Source organism: Prionailurus bengalensis, chromosome B3 (assembly GCF_016509475.1).
Source record: "Prionailurus bengalensis isolate Pbe53 chromosome B3, Fcat_Pben_1.1_paternal_pri, whole genome shotgun sequence".
Taxonomy (NCBI): domain Eukaryota; kingdom Metazoa; phylum Chordata; class Mammalia; order Carnivora; family Felidae; genus Prionailurus; species Prionailurus bengalensis.
Window position 1 is genome coordinate 6453114 of NC_057355.1, and position 18516 is coordinate 6471629.

Here is an 18516-nt window from a genome sequence, read left to right on the forward strand (position 1 = left end):
ACTGCCCTCTCTGCTCACACAGTGATCTTGGCAACTTTCATGACTTGTGGAGGACGGGGGAAGGGCACTAGATCCTGAGTCCCATGCTGAACGGCACAGATTGGCATGCTTGAGCATGTAGGCTAGTGTAGTGTGGTTAAGAGGGAGGCTCTGGGGTGGGTCCCACCCCCACCACACATCAGCTGTGTGACTATGGGAAATTGGCTTAACCTCTCTGATCCTGATTCTCTCAAAATCCTCACAAGGGCCAGGGATTGTTAGCCCCATTTCGCAGGAAGGCAAACTGGCTCAGAGAGGCCCAGGTCATGCGGTTGAAAGTGCTGGTGCCTGGGTGGCTCAGTCGGTTACGTGTCTGACTTCGGCTCAGGTCATGATCTCGCCGTTTGTGGGTTCGAGCCCCGCGTCGGGCTCTGTGCTGACCTCTCAGAGCCTGAAGCCTGCTTTGGATTCTGTGTCTCCCTCTCTCTCTGCCCTTCTCATGTTCATGCTCTGTTTCTGTCTCTCAATAATAAATAAACATTTAAAAAAAATTTTTTTTAAGTGCTGGCAGAGGCACCTGGGTGGCTCAGTCAGTTAAGTGTCCAACTCTTGATCTCTGCTCAGGTCATGATCTCACGGTTCATGCAATCTCGGGCCCCATGTCAGGCTCTGAGCTGACAGAGCAGAGCCTGCTTGGGATTCTCACTCTCTCTGCTCCTCCCCTGCTCACACACTCTCTGTCTCAAAATAAAAATAAATAAACTCCAAAACACATTTAAAAAAAAGTGTTGGCAGGGGCACCCGGGTGGCTCAGTCAGTTAAGCATCCGACTTCCACTCAGGTCATGATCTCGTAGTTTGTGGGTTCAAGCCCCGCGTCGGGCTCTGTGCTGACAGCTCGGAGCCTGGAGCCTGTTTCAGATTCTGTGTCTCCCTCTCTCTCTGCCCCTCCCCTGCTCATGCTCTGTCTCTCTCTGTCTCTCAAAAATAAATAAATGTAAAAAAAAATAAAAAAAACAAAGTGAATAAATAAATATTAAAAAAACAAAAAACATTGGCAGATTCAGGATTTGAATCCCCATGTGTGTGATTCCAAACACTGCCTCTGATTTTACATACAGCAAGCTGTTGCCCCTCCCAGACTTACCATTTTGTAGCCTCACAGTGGTGTCCTGACCCCTGTTAGCCCGGGGCCCCTGCAATGGGTAAGGGGCTATTTATTTGCAGGCCCTCGCCCCATGCTCCCTCCTCCCCTCCACCCTCTCTCGTCTTCCTCCATCCCAACCCCCAGTGCCCACCCCGTGTAGGTGGCTGGGAACAGGCTAGCTGTTCCTTAGGCGTTAGTCTCAGCTGGCTGCCTCTCCTCCCCCTCAGATCTCCCTTATCTTGGGCCATCAGAATCTCTCCTGCCTTGCCCCCCAAGCCAAGGTCACCTCCAGAGGGTTTGGCTTGCTCACTACACAGGCTCCCTTCTGCCTGGAAATGGGGGATGGTTTTAAAGAGCCAGCTCCTTTCCTTTCCGGAGTCCTCTAGTTTCCATGTCAGGGGACCATGAGGTGAAGAGGGGAAAGGGTAGCGGGCCTCAAACTAGAATTTTGTTCCACGCTTTGAACCTCGCTCATTGTATAACCTTGGACTAGTCACGTCGTCTTTCTGGGCCCCAATTTCCTCAACTGGGAAGAATGTGGCTGGACCAGACACTTCTCCAAGATCTTTTCCTTCTAGGAGTGTGACTAAATCTGTGCCCTGCACGGCTTAGTGAGTTTGTGACAGGTGTGTATGTATATATATATAATACATTATAATAATCATAATACATTATATATGCATATATAATATACATATTTTTTCTTTAATTAGGAATACTGGCAAGCCTGTGTCTCAGGATGAAGTCTCACAGACTGTTCAGCCCAGAGCAGGGGAAGAGAAAACCAATACCCAGGGGCCAGGAGGCAGCAGAGGCCGAAGCAGGCACGGGGGACAAGAATCCCAGGGCTCAACTTTGGCCTGGGACCAGAATCAGAGACGGAGGTCTTGAAAGTGGGGTGCCTGAGCCCTACTCCAGAGCAATTAATCAGAACTTCTGGGGGTTGACCTGGGTATTCGTGGGTTTTTTGTTTGCTTGTTTTTTAAAGAGACTCCCCAGGTAAGTCAGCTGTGCCATGAAAGCCAAGAACCCATTGTTTGGGAGCACTGGCCCTCAGACTGGAGCCCACCTCTGCATCCCTGGAAGAACTTATAACACATAACCTGCATTTCTGACTCAGCAGGTCTGGGATGGAGCCTGCGTGAGTCTCCGATTGCTGCGTTATTTTAAATGAGGTAGACACACAACGTTAGTTTCCAGTGTACAACATAGTGAATCACTCCCCACATTTTGCCGTGCTCCCTGCAGGTATAGCTACCGTTTCTCTGACTTATTTCTCTAAGCCTAATGCTCTCCAGTTCCATCCTCTTGCGGCTTTAGCAAATCACCACAAACTTAATGGCTTACACAGCACAAATCTGTTACCTTACAGTGCTGGAGGTCAGGAGTTCGAAATGGGGCTCGGTGGGCTGAAATCAAGGGGCCGACCGGGCTGCATTCCCTCCGGAGGCTCTGGAGGAGGCCGGCTCCATCACCTGTCCCAGCTTCTGGAGCCCACCTGCCTTCCTGGGCTTGCGGCCTCTCCCTCCACCCTCCTGCCCTCCATTATCACATCTCCCGCCCTGACCCTAGCACACCTGCCTCCGCATTTCACTTACAATGAACCTCTTGACTGTCCTGGGCCCACTCAAATTACCCAGGATAGTCTCCCCAGGTCAAGATCCTTAATTTAATCAGCATGAGAGCCCACGTGAAGTAACATTTTCACAGACTCTGGGGATTAAGAATGGGGGGGCTGCCGAAGCCAAGGGCACACTCTACACACTGCATGTTAGCTAACTTGACAATAAATTGTATTTGAACCCTTTAAAAAAATAACAATAGGGGCGCCTGGGTGTCTCAGTCGGTTAAGCGTCCGACTTCGGCTCAGGTCGTGATCTCGCGGTCCGTGAGTTCGAGCCCCGCGTCGGGCTCTGTGCTGACAGCCTGGAGCCTGTTCGGATTCTGTGTCTCCCTCTCTCTCTGACCCTCCCCCCATTCATGCTCTGTCTCTCTCTGTCTCAAAAATAAATAAACGTTAAAAAAAATAGCAATAATGTGAGCCAGGATTCTGGATACCACAGGGCCCAATAATTTGCATTTCTCTTTTTAATGTTTATTTATTTTGAGAGAGAGAGAGGGCACAAGTAGGGGAGAGCGAGGGAAAGAGAGAATCCCAAGCAGGCTCCATGCCATCAGCACAGAGCCTGATGCCATGAACCGTGAGATCATGACCCGAGCTGAAACCGAGAGTCAGATGCTCAACTGACCGAGCCACCCAGGTGCCCACAAGCTTACAGGTGAGGCTGATGCCGCTGGTCTGGGAACCGTGCTTTGAGAACCACCACTTTGGAGTTTACAGGGAATGAGACCCAAATGAGGTCAAGCTGTCCCGAGAAGAGGGTGTTTAGGGAGGGGTAGAGATGGGTAAGGAGGGTTTTGGCTGACACTGGGGGAGACGATTTCTCTTCTGCTGTTTCTATCCCGAGTCCAGGACAGCCTCCAGGAAACGCATAAAAAGACACTCAAAGTAAGATCGGTGTTTCCTTTGGGTGTGACCCTGGGGACCCACCCCAAAGCGGGAGCAAGTAGGCTCAGCCAATTTAAGTCATAGGTGGGAGAGAAGTTTTCGAAATCTTTCTTCACACGCCCGAGATGCTGCATATGGGCCCCCACGGGACGGAGCCGTGTAGATAGTAGCCCAAAGGCATCACTCTGTCCAGGTGGCACTCGGAAGTGTCACCTCCCTGCAGACTGATACCTTTAGGACCTACAGCCTGGAGCGTTCCCATCCCCTCTCCGAGCCTATGGCACTGTAACCTCCCCCTAAATCTCTTCTTTCCCTTCTCTTCCCTTCCTTTCGCCCCCTACCAAGTCCTGTCCAACCTCCAGGAAAGACTTTTTCCGGGACACTTCACAAAGTCCCTTCCAGGTTTGACCATGTCCCCCAGTTGTCCAACCTTTTCCCTGACAACTGAGACGAGGGCTCATTTCATTATTGTTTGTTTTTTACTTATTTGTATTAGGTCTGCGTTCAGAAAGGTCTCGAATCAGACCCCCCTCCCCCCACCCTGTGACCCACATCTCCCGTGCGTGAACTGCCCAGCTAAAAGGGGGCTGTCTGATCCAAACTCTTCAATTCAGCCAGAGAAAACGTGCCAAGGTCCCCAGTTTGTCAGCAGCAGGACAAAAGTTTGTGTTCCTGACTCCTGGACCAGTGCCCTTTTAGAATCATCTTCCTTTCGATCTGGGGATCAAACCTGAACTATCGCGAGGGTGACCCTAGCTATCACCCAAAACAGAGTGAGAGGGGGCATTATTAATAATTACACCAGGACAGCAGGTGTAAACAGGACTGCCCTGGGCAAATGGGACACATGATCATTCTAGCATGACATCTGAATGCCACCCACTTGCCCACCGGGAAAGCTTCTCTGTAGCCTTATGACTAAAGAGACCATGAGAACTCGTTCTCACTCTCCACACCCAGTGAGGGGCCGGAGGACCAAGCAGCCTTGAGGGTCTGGCCTTCCCAGAGATTTTCTGGGTGCTCCGCAGGTGACCTCCCTAACCCACCCGGAGCTGTGTATGCATAAACAGAGGCCCTATTTTACGGTCCCTGCCTAGCAGAGGGTAAGTGCCCTGCCAAGCCCAGTAGAACTCTGATTTCTGGTGCTTCCCTCTAGGTAATACCCACTGAATCAAAGCTCCATGTTGTAGAGTTTGAGTCTGCTAGAGCCGCTTTATTTCTATATATTTTTTAATTTTTTTTATGTTTATTTTTGAGGAGAAAGAGACAGAGCATGAGCAGGGGAGGGGCAGAAAAAGAGGGAGACACAGAATCCAAAGCAGGCTCCAGGCTCTGAGCTGTCAGCACAGACCCCGATGCAGGGCTCGAACTCACAAACCGTGAGATCACGACCTGAGCCAAAGTTGGATGCTTAACCGACTGAGCCACCCAGGCACCCCCAAGAACTTCTATTTTTTTTAATATTATTATATGTTTCATGTTTGAACAGGCAGCACATTCACTGGAAACGTATTAAAGGCACACAGTGAAAGTCTTCCTCCCGCGGACCTCCCCTCTCTTAACTTCTCAGTCCTCACCTCCACTGTCAACACTCTTCTTAGGAGCGACTTGTTACTTGTAATTCTTTTGCTATTCTAGTTCCACTGCCTTTCCAAATAAACTTTAAAATGAGCTTGTCAGGGGACGAGCCTGGGTGGCTCGGTCAGTTAAGTGTCTGACTCTTGATTTTAGTCAGGTCACGATCTCAGTTTATGAGTTCGAGCCCCCGCGGCGGGGGGCTCTGGGCTGAGTGCACAGCCTGCTTGGGATTCTCTCTCTCTCCCTCTCTCTCTGCCCCTCCCCCACTTGCACTCTCTGTCTCTCTCTCAAAATAAATAAATAAACTTTTTAAAAAAACCCTATAGCTCCCTTTTTTTTAAAAAAAAAAAAAGATCGGCTTGTCAGTTTCTACCAAAAAAAAATGCTGATGGAATTTTTGGCACAATTGCATTGAATCTACAGATCCATGCGGGGAGAATTTTATTAAGCCCAGATTCCAAAACACGAACATGGTCTATCTCCCCGTGTTTTGGGCTTTCTTTGGTTTCTTGGGTTGTAGTTTTCGGCATACATATCTTGCACGTATTTTGTTAGAATTCTACCGAAGTATTTCATGTTTTCTGTTTCTACTGTAAATGATGTTTTCAATTTTTTTCAATTTCCTCCTGTTTATTGCTACTATATAGAAATAAATTTGAGTTTTGTTTATGGACCTTGCATCCCGTGACCCTGCTAAAACTCACTTATTAGTTAACGTGTATTAGTTAACGCATAATAACACTAATGTTTTAATATTAGTGACAATCGCCATTCCTGAGCCATTCCTGCATATTCCCCCCCCCCCTTTTTTTTTGCTCTAGTGTGTATTACTCTCTAGCACTTTATAATTTATCTACTTTGTTTAACATTTGTCCTCCCCAACCCATATCATTAGAAGGTAAGATTCGGAAGAGCAGAGATTTTTGTGTTTTACTCACTGATTCCTTTTTTTTTTTTTTAATTTTTCTATGTTTTATTTTTTATATTTGAGAGACAGACAGAGAGAGAGAGCGAGTAGGGGAAGGGGCAGAGAGACAGAGACAGAATCCGAAACAGGCTCCAGGCTCTGAGCCGTCAGCACAGAGCCTGACGTGGGGCTCGAACTCACACACCGTGAGATCATGACCTGAGCCGAAGTCGGACGCTTTACCGACTGAGCCACCCAGGCGCCCCCTCACTGGCTTATTTCTTAGTGCATAGGAAGCACTGAGTACATAGCACTTAATACACACCATTTGACGGAACGAATCAGTGAGTAGTGGCCTCCTACAGAATAAGTGGGCCACATTGAGAGAGAAAATTCTTCTTGCCACCTAAGGTGTCCCCTGAGGTGTGGGGGATCAGAGAGAAGATTCCATCCTCAGCAGACCAGGTCGGTTAGACAAGGTGACCTTTAAGCTCTTTTCCAGCCTCCTGAAAACAACTGTGAAACTTGCCTGAGTTCCAGAACGGGAGTACAAACACCGTGTGCCTGACCGGGGTGGAGGGCAGGTGAGCACAGGGAGGGCCGGGTGACTCTGGACGAGGCAGGGGACTCCAACAAGTTGATCTGTCTGCGAGAAGCATCTTCCCATTCCCCGGGCGTGCGCCACACGGAACCAGCACCCAGGAACTGCTTACCCACAGCGGCTGCTCAGGACCACAGAAGCGGGGAGAAGGCTAGCTCTTAGGGACCCCGCGTGCCCTCTTTACTGAAGGCGTGAGCGTCTCCTTTGCTTCTCCACGAAGCCTGTCAGGAGGGGAAGAAGTGGGTGGGTCCTGTTCACTGCTCCTTCTCCCCCCCCAGAGCCTCCTTCGGTGCCTGAACAGTAGGGGATCCCTAGCACCCAGGTGGCTCAGTAGGTGAGGCATCCAACTTTGGCTCAGGTCATGCTCTCATAGTTCACTTTGTGAGTTTGAGCCCCACGTCAGGCTCTGTGCTGACACCTCAGAGCCTGGGGCATGCTTCAGATTCTGTCTCCCTCTCTCTTGGCCCCTCCTGCACTCACTCGCTCTCTCTCTCTCTCTCTCTCTCAGAAGTAAATAAACATTAAAATTTTTTTTTTAATTGAAAGTTATATTTTGGGGAAAAAATAAAAATAAAAATTATATTTTGGGGCTCCTGGGTGACTCAGTCCATTGAGCGTCCGACTTCAGCTCAGGTCATGATCTCGCGGTTTGTGCGTTCAAGCCCCACGTCCTGCTCTCTGCTGTCAGCGCAGAAGCCCAATGCAGGGCTTGAACTCAGGAACCATGAGACCATGACCTGAGCCAAGATCAAGAGTCGGACACTTAACAGACTGAGCCACCCAGTGTCTGTGTGTTTTAAAAATGACACTGTGAGGGCTATTGCACCTTCCCCAAAGTTGTTTTTTAACAGTAAAAAACTGGGGGGCGGGTTTTGTTTGTTTTGTTTGTTTCCAAAAATATTTTCTATATTGAAACATGTTAACACACACACACACACACACACACACACACACACACACATATACATGTACATTCTAGAATGATGTGCAACGAAATGTTGACAACGGTTATCTCTGGGATTTCAGGTCATGTTTGTATTCTTTCCTTTGTTTCTATTTGCCATAATGTGCTTTCTTTCCTTTATATTCAGAAAGAACAAGACTGCTATTGTCACCTTATGAAAACATTAAATTAAGTGAAAGCACATTTCCCTGTAAGAATACAGCTCGGAAATTACGTGAATCAAGTAGAAATGAACAAGGGCTTGGGGCGCCTGGGTGGCTCAGTCAGTTAAGCGTCCGAGCTCTGCTCAGGTCGTGATCTCACGGTTCGTGAGTTCAAGCCCCGTGTCGGGCTCCGTGCTGACAGAGCAGAGCCTGGAGCCTGCTTCAGATTCTGTGTCTCCCTCTCTCTCTGCCCTTCCCTGACTCGTGTTCTTTCTCTCAAAAATAAATAAACATTAAAAACAATTTTTTTTTCAAATGAACAAGAACCAGATCTAATAGCAATCACCACCACTGAACTCTCCCTCGGCCCCCAGAGCTGGGCCGCCCTCACCCATAAGCCCCATTGTAACCTGTGCCATCGCAAGCCCCAGCTCTGACGCTCAGCAACCACCGGCTTGGGGGGCCCCTCTCCCTGGGCTGGGCCTGGGGGTGCAGGGAGGGACCTCGGAGCAGCCCCGGTCCCAGCTTCCGGGAAGCCTGGGGGATTGTTGCTGTGGACGAACCACTGTCTATGGAGCAGAGGTGAGCTTTGGGTACCTGTGTAAGTTCTGGGCACAGAAGTCCCTGCCTCCTACCCTCTTCCCTTCCTTTCGCCTTCTTCCACTACCCCCTCCATCCTTCCTTCTCGCTTCTACTTCCCTACCTCTCTCTTCCTTCCTCTCTCCCTCCTCCCATTGCCTTTCCCTCCATTCCTTCCTCTTTCCCTCCACATCTCTGAGCCCCTGTCAGGCAAGAGAGACACGATGATGAATCACCCACTGTTGCCCCTCAAGGGATCTGCGGTCTGGAGAGGGAAACAGCTGGGTCCAGGGTGCCTTGTGCTCAGAGCCCTGAGGGAGAGCTGTCTGGAGCAGGTAATACCTGTGCTGAATCCTGACGGATTCAGAGGAGCTAGTCAGGAAAGAAAGTGGACAAGAGTCAACCCTCCTGGGCAAATCTGTTGTTGCTTCAGTTTCCTTACCGGCCTCCACAGGACCAGCCCTGCCCAGAAGCCCTCCTTGGTGGGGACAGACTCCCTAGACGCTTCGTGCCACCGACTCCCTGGCAATGTATCTCACCTGGCCCGGCAACCGTGGTAGGCCATCCCTCCAGGGTTAGGCTCAGCCTCGGCCCATAAATCCAGCTGACTCAGGAATTGCCTTTGTGCTCAGGACTTCCCAGTAGGGGCCTGTCCCACCGCTCCTGCCGGGTCATGCCCAAGTTCCGCGTTCTCACTGCCGGTTTGGCAATTCTTCCTGATTTGGAGCCCAGATCCTTCCTGCTGCTTTTAATCCAGGGTCATTTGCTTTATCCCCAAGGATTTAAAAAATGAAGATTGAAATCTTGTCTTCTCGCTCTGTTGGCAAACGGCTCTTCATGTGCTGGACAGGTGTGATTAGGTAGGTCTCTGTCACTGCTCAGCTCCTGGAGCCACATTAAGCCGAGATGGGAGGGAGCAGGAAGGTGTTCAGAGATCTTTCTCACTGCTCTCACTTCTGCCAAGGGCCCCTCCTGGGCACGCCGATCCACCTGCCATGTTCGGATTATAAACTGTTAAAAGACTCAATCGGGGGTTATTAGCCCTTGTGGATAAAGCCACTGCCCTCCCCATGTTTCTCTTGGTTTTGAAAGGTGTTTCATGGGAACACAGGTATAGGGGAGGTTGGTTTCAGGATGAGTCACCTTTGAAAGCGACTCCAGACATGGGAGCTGGAGATCGGGATAAGAGGTTTGGAGCAAGAGAGAGGAAAGAGACCCATTGAACTGTTTAAAGAAAGGAGAACAAATAAATATGCATGGTTGTGTGATAAGAAATAAAATTGCAGGGGCGCCTGGATGGTTCAGTCGGGTAAGCGTCCGACTTCGGCTCAGGCCATGATCTCGCGGCTCGTGAGTTTGAGCCCCGCATCGGGCTCTGTGCTGACAGCTCGGAGCCTGGAGCCTGCTTCAGGTTCTGTGTCTCCCTCTCTCTCTGCCCCTCCTCTGCTCGCACTCTCTCTCTCTCAAAAAATTAACAAAACATTAAAAAAAAGAAATAAGATTGTAATAAATTCTACTCAAAAAAGGAGAGAGAGAGAGAGATTGGCAGGGAAGCTGCTGGAGGCAATCAGAAGGGAGCATCCGCCATGGAGAAGGATGCAAAAACATCTGGGAGAGTTGCCTGGGGCAGACCTCCCATCCGAGCCAGACAGAGGGACCCTGGGCTGAAGCAGTGTCTACAGGATGATCTAAGGTTGGGGAACGTGAAAGACTTTGGGGCCTTTATTTCTCTCCTTCCTTGATTATATTATCACTGATGGCCCATCTCAAAGTCCTTGAGTACATCCTGAATGCTCTGCAGCTCCAGAGACCAGCCCACCTTAATCTCTCCTAAAGGGAGTTGGGGGTAGAGGAATGTACCCAGGTCTTCAAACTGTCCCAACCCCAGGCACAGACCAGCCTCACTGCTCATGGCCCCTCCACCAGGTCCCAGATCCCCAAGGCCAGAAACCAATTAGGGAGACAGATCCATAAACGTCACCTTGTGAGACTTACATGATGGTGTGCTAAGAGCAATCTCAAGTTCATTCATTCATTCAATACTTCCTGTGTGCTACCTTATGCCGGCCCTGCTCTAATCTCTGAGGATAGAGTTGAGCCAGACAAAAATCTCTGCCCTTTGGAGCTTACATTTTTTTTCTTCTGTATTGAGGAATAATTTACGTACAGTGAAATATATTAATCCTAAATGTAAAGCCTGATAACTTTTTAGAATTACATACATCCGAGTACTCACCACACCCAATCCATAACTGCCTCCCCCTCGCCAACATAACCATTCCCCTGACATTTTTCACCATCAATGAAATTTGCCTGTCTTTACACAGCAAAGGAAACAATCGACAAAACTAAAAGGCAACCTACAGAATGGGAGAAGATATTTGCAAATGACATACCTGATCAAGGGTTAATATCCAAAATACATAAAGAACTTCAAAACTCAACACCCCAAAAATGAATAATTCAATTTAAAAATGGGCACGCTTAAGGTTCTCTGTCTCCCTCTCTCTCTCCCCCTTCCCTGCCTGCTCATGCACGCACACTCTCTGTCTCTCAAAGATAAACTTTTTTTTAAAAAAATGGGCAGAAGACATGAACAGACATTTTTCCAAAGAAGACATGTGGATGACCAACAGACACATGAAAAGATGCTCAACATCACTCATCATCAGGGAAATGCAAATCAAAACCACACTGAGAGGTCACCTCACACCTGTCAGAATAGCTAAAATCGACAACACCACAAACAACAGGTGTTGGCGTGGATGTGGAGAAAGGGGAACCCTCGTGCACTGTTGGTGGGAATGCAAACTGGTGCAGCCACTCTGGAAAACAGTATGGAGGTTCCTCAAAACGTTAAAAATAGAACTACCCTATGACCCAGCAATCACCCTACTGGGTATCTACAAAAATACTAATTCGAAGGGATATATGCACGCCTCTGTGTGTGTGTGTGTGTGCATTATTTACAATAGCCAAATTCTGGAAGCAGCCCAAATATCCACCAATAGATGAATGGGTAAAGAAGATATGATATATGTGTGCGTGTGTGTGTGTGTATAATGTGGAATATTATATATATATTTTTTATTCAGCCATAAAAAGAATGAAATCTTGCCATTTGCAACAACATGGGTGGAACTAGAGTGTTATGCTAGGCAAAGTAAGTCAGTCAGAGAAAGACATATACCATTTGATTTCACTCATATGTGGAATTTAAGGAACAAAACAAATGAGCAAAGGGGAACAAAAGAGAGAGAACGGCAAACCAAGAAACAGATTCTTAACTATAGAGAACAAACTGCCGGTTACGTGAGGGGAGGGGGGTGGGGGGTGGGGGAAACGGGATGGGAACTACAGAGGGCACTTGTCGCGATGAGCATGGGGTGATGTACGGAAACTGTCGCATCACTCGCACTGTGTGCTAACAGGAATTTAGATAAAACCTTAAAAAATCTTTGCCTGTCTTCAAAATGTATGTAAATGGAGTCGTAGAGCACGTACTCTGGCTCCTGACTTCTTTCATTTGTTTGTGAGAGCCATCCAGGTTGACTGCATGTGTCAGTAGTTACTGAGTTCTTATTTCTGTGCAGTATTCCATTCTGTGAATAATCCACAACTTGTTTATCTATTCCCTGAGTGATGGGCATTTGAGTTATCTACGGTTTGACATTTTTGTGAATAAAGTTGCTCTGAACATTCTTGTCTTTGGTGGACATTTACGCTCATTTCTCTGGAGTATATCCAGTAGTGAACCTAGAGTATCTGACACTTGGAATGAATTTTTTTTTTTTTTTTTTTTTTTAGGAAGAGAGCAAGTGGGAATAGGGGAGGGGGCAGAGGAAGAGATAGACAGGGAGAGAGAGGGAGAGAGACAGAGAGAGAGAGAGACAGAGAGAGAGACAGAGAGAATCTTAAGCAGGCTTCATGCTCAGCACAGAGCCCGATGTGGGGCTCGATCCCACAACCCTGGGATCATGACCTGAGCTGAAATCAAGAGTCAGATGCTCAACCAACTGAGCCACTCAGGTGCCCCATGGACTAGATCCTCTGTAATGCTCCCAGCCCTCGATACAGCAAAATTGTTTTCAGCAATAATAATGAAATTGATAATACTAATAATAATGGCAAGAAAGGAGACAGTGATATTTTATTTTATTGTACTTCATGTACATGTAGTCACACTGGCAAAAAAATGAAAAGAAAATATTACCATACCCAAAAAAGGATTAATACTTTTAAAGTATGTTAACTTTTTAATTACTTATTTTTTATTATGATTATTTTTTAAATTTACATCCAAGTTAGTTAGCATATAGTGCAGTAATGATTTCTGGACTAGAAATCATTGACTCATCCCCTCCTCAATGCCCTCCTCAATGCCCCTTGCCCATTTAGCCCATCCCACCACCCACAGCCCCTCCAGAAACCCTCAGTTTGTTCTCTGTATTCAAGAGTCTCTTGTGTTTTGCCCCAGTTGTTATATTAGTTTTGCTTCCCTTCCCTTATGTTCACCTGTTTTGTATCTTAAGTTCCACATATGAGGGAAGTCATGTGATATTTGTCTCTCTCTTGACTAATTTTGCTTAGCATAATATGCTCTAGTTCCATCCATGCTGTTGCAAATGGCAAGATTTCATTCTTTTTGAGTAATATTCCATTATATATATATATATATATATATATATATATATATATATGCCACGTCTTCTTTACCCATTCATCCATCGATGGACATTTCGGCTCTTTCCTAAAGTGTGTTAACTTTTTAAAAAGAAGACCAAAACTTTTATCAGTTTATACTCTGTTTTACTGTTCTCAATTTTAAACACAAAAATGCCAGTAATCCCATAAAATGAAAGAACTAAAGTACCTTAGGTTCTGCTTCTTTGTCTTTAAAATCATGCTGCTACCCTTATTTCAAATACACAGTCAAGTGCAGGAGTCTGTCGTACCATGGGGACTGGAGACAGGAACTGTAATCTGAAAAGGATTGAATGGTTCCCAACCTTTAGGAAAATGATCCTCAAAATGAATGCAGGTACAATGGAATATGACTCAGCCATAAAAAGGAATAAAGTCATCATCCATGTGACAACATGGAAGAACTTGGAAAACCTTGTACTAAGTGAGATAAACCAGACACAAGAGGACCAATCCTGTAGGATTCCTCTTACACCAGGTACCTCGAGTCGACAAGGTCATAGAGACAGACAGGTACCTCGAGTCGACAAGGTCATAGAGACAGACAGTATGTGAGAGGTTACCAAGGGACAGGGGGAGGGGGGGTGGGGGGTTAGTGTTTCATGGGTAGAGCTTCCGTTTGGGAAGATGAAAAAATCTGGAGGTGGAGGATGGTGATGGTTGCACAAATGTAATTAATGTCGCTGAATTGTGCGTTCAAACACAGTTTTGGTTTTCAATGGCAAATTGTAGATTGCACATATTTGACCACAATCAAAAGAAAAAGTGCCATTAAATAAATACATGAATGCACAAAGCCCATGTGTCTCAGGGCCCAAGTGCATAACCAGACATCCTCTAAATCAACTTCCACAAAGAATGCAATGCTTACGCAAGCATTCATTTGCATGCTGTAAATATGTTAATTTGAGACCATTTTTAAAACTCAGTGGTGCCGTCAGTGAAGCATCCCACTTCAGCTCGGGTCATGATCTCATGGTTTTGTGGGTTTGAGCCCCACATTGGGCTCCACGCTGACAGCGTGGAGCCTGCTTGGGATTCTCTCTCTTTCCCTCTCTCTCTGCCCCTCCCCCACGTGTGGTTTCTCTCTCTCTCTCTCTCTCAAAAATAAACAAATAATGGTAATTATAGCAGTTGTTTAGAACTTAGACCAAAAAAGATGGGAGGGGCACATTTTATCATCTTTTGGCATTGCTGGTCCTGGTGCACAGATAATAAAAAGCAGATTGACTTTTTTTTTTAACTAAACTCCACCCCCAACGTGGAGTTCAAAGTCATGATCCTGAGATCAAGAGTCCCATGGTCTACTGACTGAGCCCGCCAGGATCCCCCAAAACAGACTGACTTTTAGTCATTTTCATTCTGTCCTAAATTCTCTGCAACAACATACTCCCTTATTGGCCGCACACTGACTGAACTGCAGCTACCCCCTCACTTTGGATATATGCCTAGGAGTGGAATTTCGAGACAAAGAGTAGGGGTATGTTTTCTTTTGACTGATTTACTCTCCCCTCGGGCAAGGCATGAGCGCTCCCGATGCTCCACATCCTTGACGGCTTTTCTTATTGCTGATTGCTTCAATTTGACTCATTCTGATGAGTATTGTAGAATCTCATTGAGGTTTTATTTTGCGTTTCCCTGAGGACTAATTGCGTTGAGAGCCTTGTCATATGCTTACAAGCCCTTTACATAGCCTCTTTTTCAAGACTTTTGCCCACATTTTTGTTTGTTTGGTTTTCCTTTTCTTACTGATTTGAAAGAGATCTTTACATATTAAGGACACAAGTCCTTTGTCTAACGTATATATTGTGAAAGTCTTCTCTTGCCCTTTTACTCTCTTAAATGGCATTTTTTGATAAACAGAGGTGGTTTTTTTTCAATGTTTTTTATTTATTTTTGGGACAGAGAGAGACAGAGCATGAACGGGGGAGGGGCAGAGAGAGAGGGAGACACAGAATCGGAAACAGGCTCCAGGCTCTGAGCCATCAGCCCAGAGCCCGACGCGGGGCTCGAACTCACGGACCGCGAGATCGGGACCTGGCTGAAGTCGGACGCCTAACCGACTGCGCCACCCAGGCGCCCCAACAGAGGTTTTTATTTTAATGAAGTCCAATTTACCAATTAAAAAAGCGCTTTTTATGTCCTGCTCAAAAGATCTTTGTGAACATTCCCTCCTGTGTTTACTTCCAGAAGCTTTATTGGTTTAGTTTTCACATTTAGGTCTGTGGTCCATCTTGAACTAATGTTTATGGCAGGAGGAAGGGATCAGAGCTCACTTTTTTTCCCCCTTCGGAGTAGGCATAAAAACTTTGTGTTCCCCACAGAATTGCAGAAGCAATTCTATACCATATATGTATGGATCTACCATGAACAATTTTGGTTTTTTTGGTTTTTTTTGGGTTTTTTTGTTTTTTTTAACCATGAACAATTTTAAAGATACCACTTTCTAGATCCTCAACCTCCCTAGGTCCTCCTTTCTTTATTTTATTTTATTTTTTAAACTTTTTTTAATGTTTATTTACTTTTTTTGAGAGACAGGGAGAGACAGAGCACGAGTGGAGGAAAGGCAGAGAGAGAGGGAGATACAGAATCCAAAGCAGGCTCCAGGCTCCGAGCTATCAGCAGACCCCGATGCGGGGCTCAAACCCACAAACCATGAGATCGTGACCTGAGCCGAAGTCAGACGCTTAACTGACTTAGCCACCCAGGTGCCCCTAGGTCCTCCTTTCTAAAATGAATCTATTTGTGGGGCACCTGGGTGGCTCAGTCGGTTGGGCGTCCGACTTCAGCTCAGGTCATGATCTCGTGGTCCATGAGTTCGAGCCCCGTGTCGGGCTCTGTGCTGACAGCTCAGAGCCTGGAGCCTGTTTCGGATTCTGTGTCTCCTTCTCTTTTTGACCCTCCCCCGTTCATGCTCTGTCTCTCTCTGTCTCAAAAATAAATAAACGTTAAAAAAATTTATTTTATTTTTTTTAATTTTCTTAATTTTATTTTTATTTTATTTTCATTTTATTTAATGAATCTATTTGCCTCTGTCATCAAACATCAAGCCAGTTTTCCTTTGTTCTCTCACTTACCTTTCCAAGTAGGGTTCCCTTTTCACTCCACCCCAGTCTGACCATGGTGCATCATCTAGATGTGTGCAAACCACTGGGGACCTAAATAAACAAAGGGGCAATTAGAACGTATGCGCTCCTGAGGGACAGACCCCTTCAAAAAAGCACACTGAACATCAGCCGTAAATATTAAAGGGGCAGCATCTTATTCCATCGAAGGGACAAATTCTAAGTGATGAGGCATCTATTTCGCTTAGAATTAGAATATGAAAGTGAGATGGTTGTCACCAGCCTATGCATTAATACATCTGTTTGAAGTGAAAACTGTATCCAGATTTTCCTTGGACAGAGAGTCTAACTGGGTTGACTGGTTTGACAATGAATTCTGGCTTTGCCAATTCGCTTCTATGGCAGAACTTTCCCATAAATTAAATCAACTAAATTTGTAACTCTGAGGTTCTGCAGAAAATATATACAACATGCAGGAAACGATATTTTTGCAGCTATTAAAATTATGCTTAGGGGGCGCCTGGGTGGCTCGGTCGGTTAAGCATCCAATTCTTAGTTTCAGCTCAGGTCACGATCTCACAGTTTTGTGAGTTGGAGCCCCGCATCGGGCTCTGCACTGACAGTGTAGAGCCTGCTTGGGATTCTCTGCCTCTCTCTCTCTCTCTCTCTCTCTCTGCCCCTCCCCACCTCCTGCTATCACTGTCTCTGTCTGTCGTCTGTCTGTCTGTCTGTCGTGCTGTCTCTGTCTCTCCCAAAATAAACAAAAATAAACTTAAAAAGATTGTGACCAAAAATTTAGATGTCAATTGAAAAATATGAGAGTATGTCGTTTTCCAGAATCCTTTTAGGGGGTGCACAAGCACGAAAGTTTGAAGAAACCTGATCTAGAGGGCAGTGGTTCTCAACTCCTGGTTACAATTGGAATTACTTGGGGAATTTGAAAGAGGATGATAAATCAAAGGAGTTGGGAGTGAGCACTTTTTAAAAGCTCCTTAGGTGATTCAAAGAGCAGCCAGGCTGAGAACCACTGGTTTCCTCCTCCACCCCGCTCTGTTCCACTCAATCTAAACCTTTTCCTCTTCCTCCCCACCCAGCACCCAAGGCTATCTCCCTGACCCACACCCATGTCTAGCTCCAAGAATAGATATCGCCTCTTGGACATTTACATGTCCAAAGACAACCTGTCCTAAACCAGGCTTGGCAACAATTTGGATTATGCATCAGTAAAAAATGTGGGGATGTACACCTCAGAATATGTGTATTAAAAAGAAACCATAAATACATGTTAATATGTTAGGCCCACCATTAAATGTCTATAAAATAGAAGTATGAGACTAAAAAGGGATATAAATACAAGTTCTAATATTTTCTCTCCACGTCCTATGGATGACCTCTGTGCTTTTGCACATGCTGGTCCCTTTTCCTAGAATTCCCTTCCCTTGTCTTTCTATGAACCTCCATTCATCCTTCAAGACCCAGTATGTATAACTCCTCTGAGACTCCACCACAGACACTTCCCACCTCCAATGGTGCCCCCAGGAGGCTCTCTATAGTCCTCTGTCTTTTCTCTACAGGCCTCTGTCTTTGCACCTGCCATACTATATTAAGGCATGCGGATGTCTCTCTCCCCTGGAGGCTCAGGAAAACATCGAGAGGAGCACCCAGCATAGGACCTGGCTCATGATAGGTTTGCAATAAATGTGTGTTGGATGATAAAGTGAGCAAAGAGGAGGTGGTCAAAATATCTAACGATCAGGGTAGCAGCAAAGGGTGGCGGGGGGGGGGGGGGGGCGGTTGGAGGAGGTGGTGGGAGTGGAAAGGAGGTTCTGGAGGGTCCCCATTAGAAGAGTGTTGAGGTTTCAGCGGCTGGTTTGGGGGATGCCCAGGGTCCAGGTCAGCACTCCGGTTTGGCCACACCACTGCATTCCGGACGCACTTTAGTGCCAATGGCAAACTCCCAGAGGCCTGGCTGTCCCAGGACTCGGGGACTATTTAAAATTGTCTGGAGAGCAGTACCTCCATTTAGGCCGCAGAGAGAACTCCAGCCGCCCCCGTGGGGACGGAGGGGTCGACCCCGTGCAAGATCTCTCCCTTCGTCTCACTGTCTGGAAGGCCAGGCCTGGCCAGGAACCCTGAGGCCACTGACACTCCTCAAAGCACATTGCACGTTGGGGCCCCTGGGGCGCCGGCCTGGGGGACCTCCCCCAGGAGGCCAAGGGTGATGAACAGGGCTCGGCGTGTCTCCGTCCATCTCGTCTGTCCCGGTGGGGCTGCCACGCACTGGGCTCCCCACGGAGAGCAGCCAGCGCAGCTGCGGAGGCAAGGGCAGCGGGAGGACGGA

The 18516-nt window shown here is 47.0% G+C and overlaps 1 long non-coding RNA gene across 1 annotated transcript; it reads right to left on the minus strand.

Moving 5' to 3' along the window:
• Positions 1-6303: 6303 nt before the first annotated feature.
• On the minus strand, positions 6304-16701 carry LOC122468231. Its single transcript, XR_006293168.1, has 4 exons — positions 16188-16701; positions 13280-13389; positions 8946-9417; positions 6304-6941 (listed from the first exon to the last, which is right to left on the minus strand). It is a non-coding gene; the product is annotated as an uncharacterized LOC122468231 (long non-coding RNA).
• Between the last annotated feature and the right edge of the window lie 1815 nt (positions 16702-18516).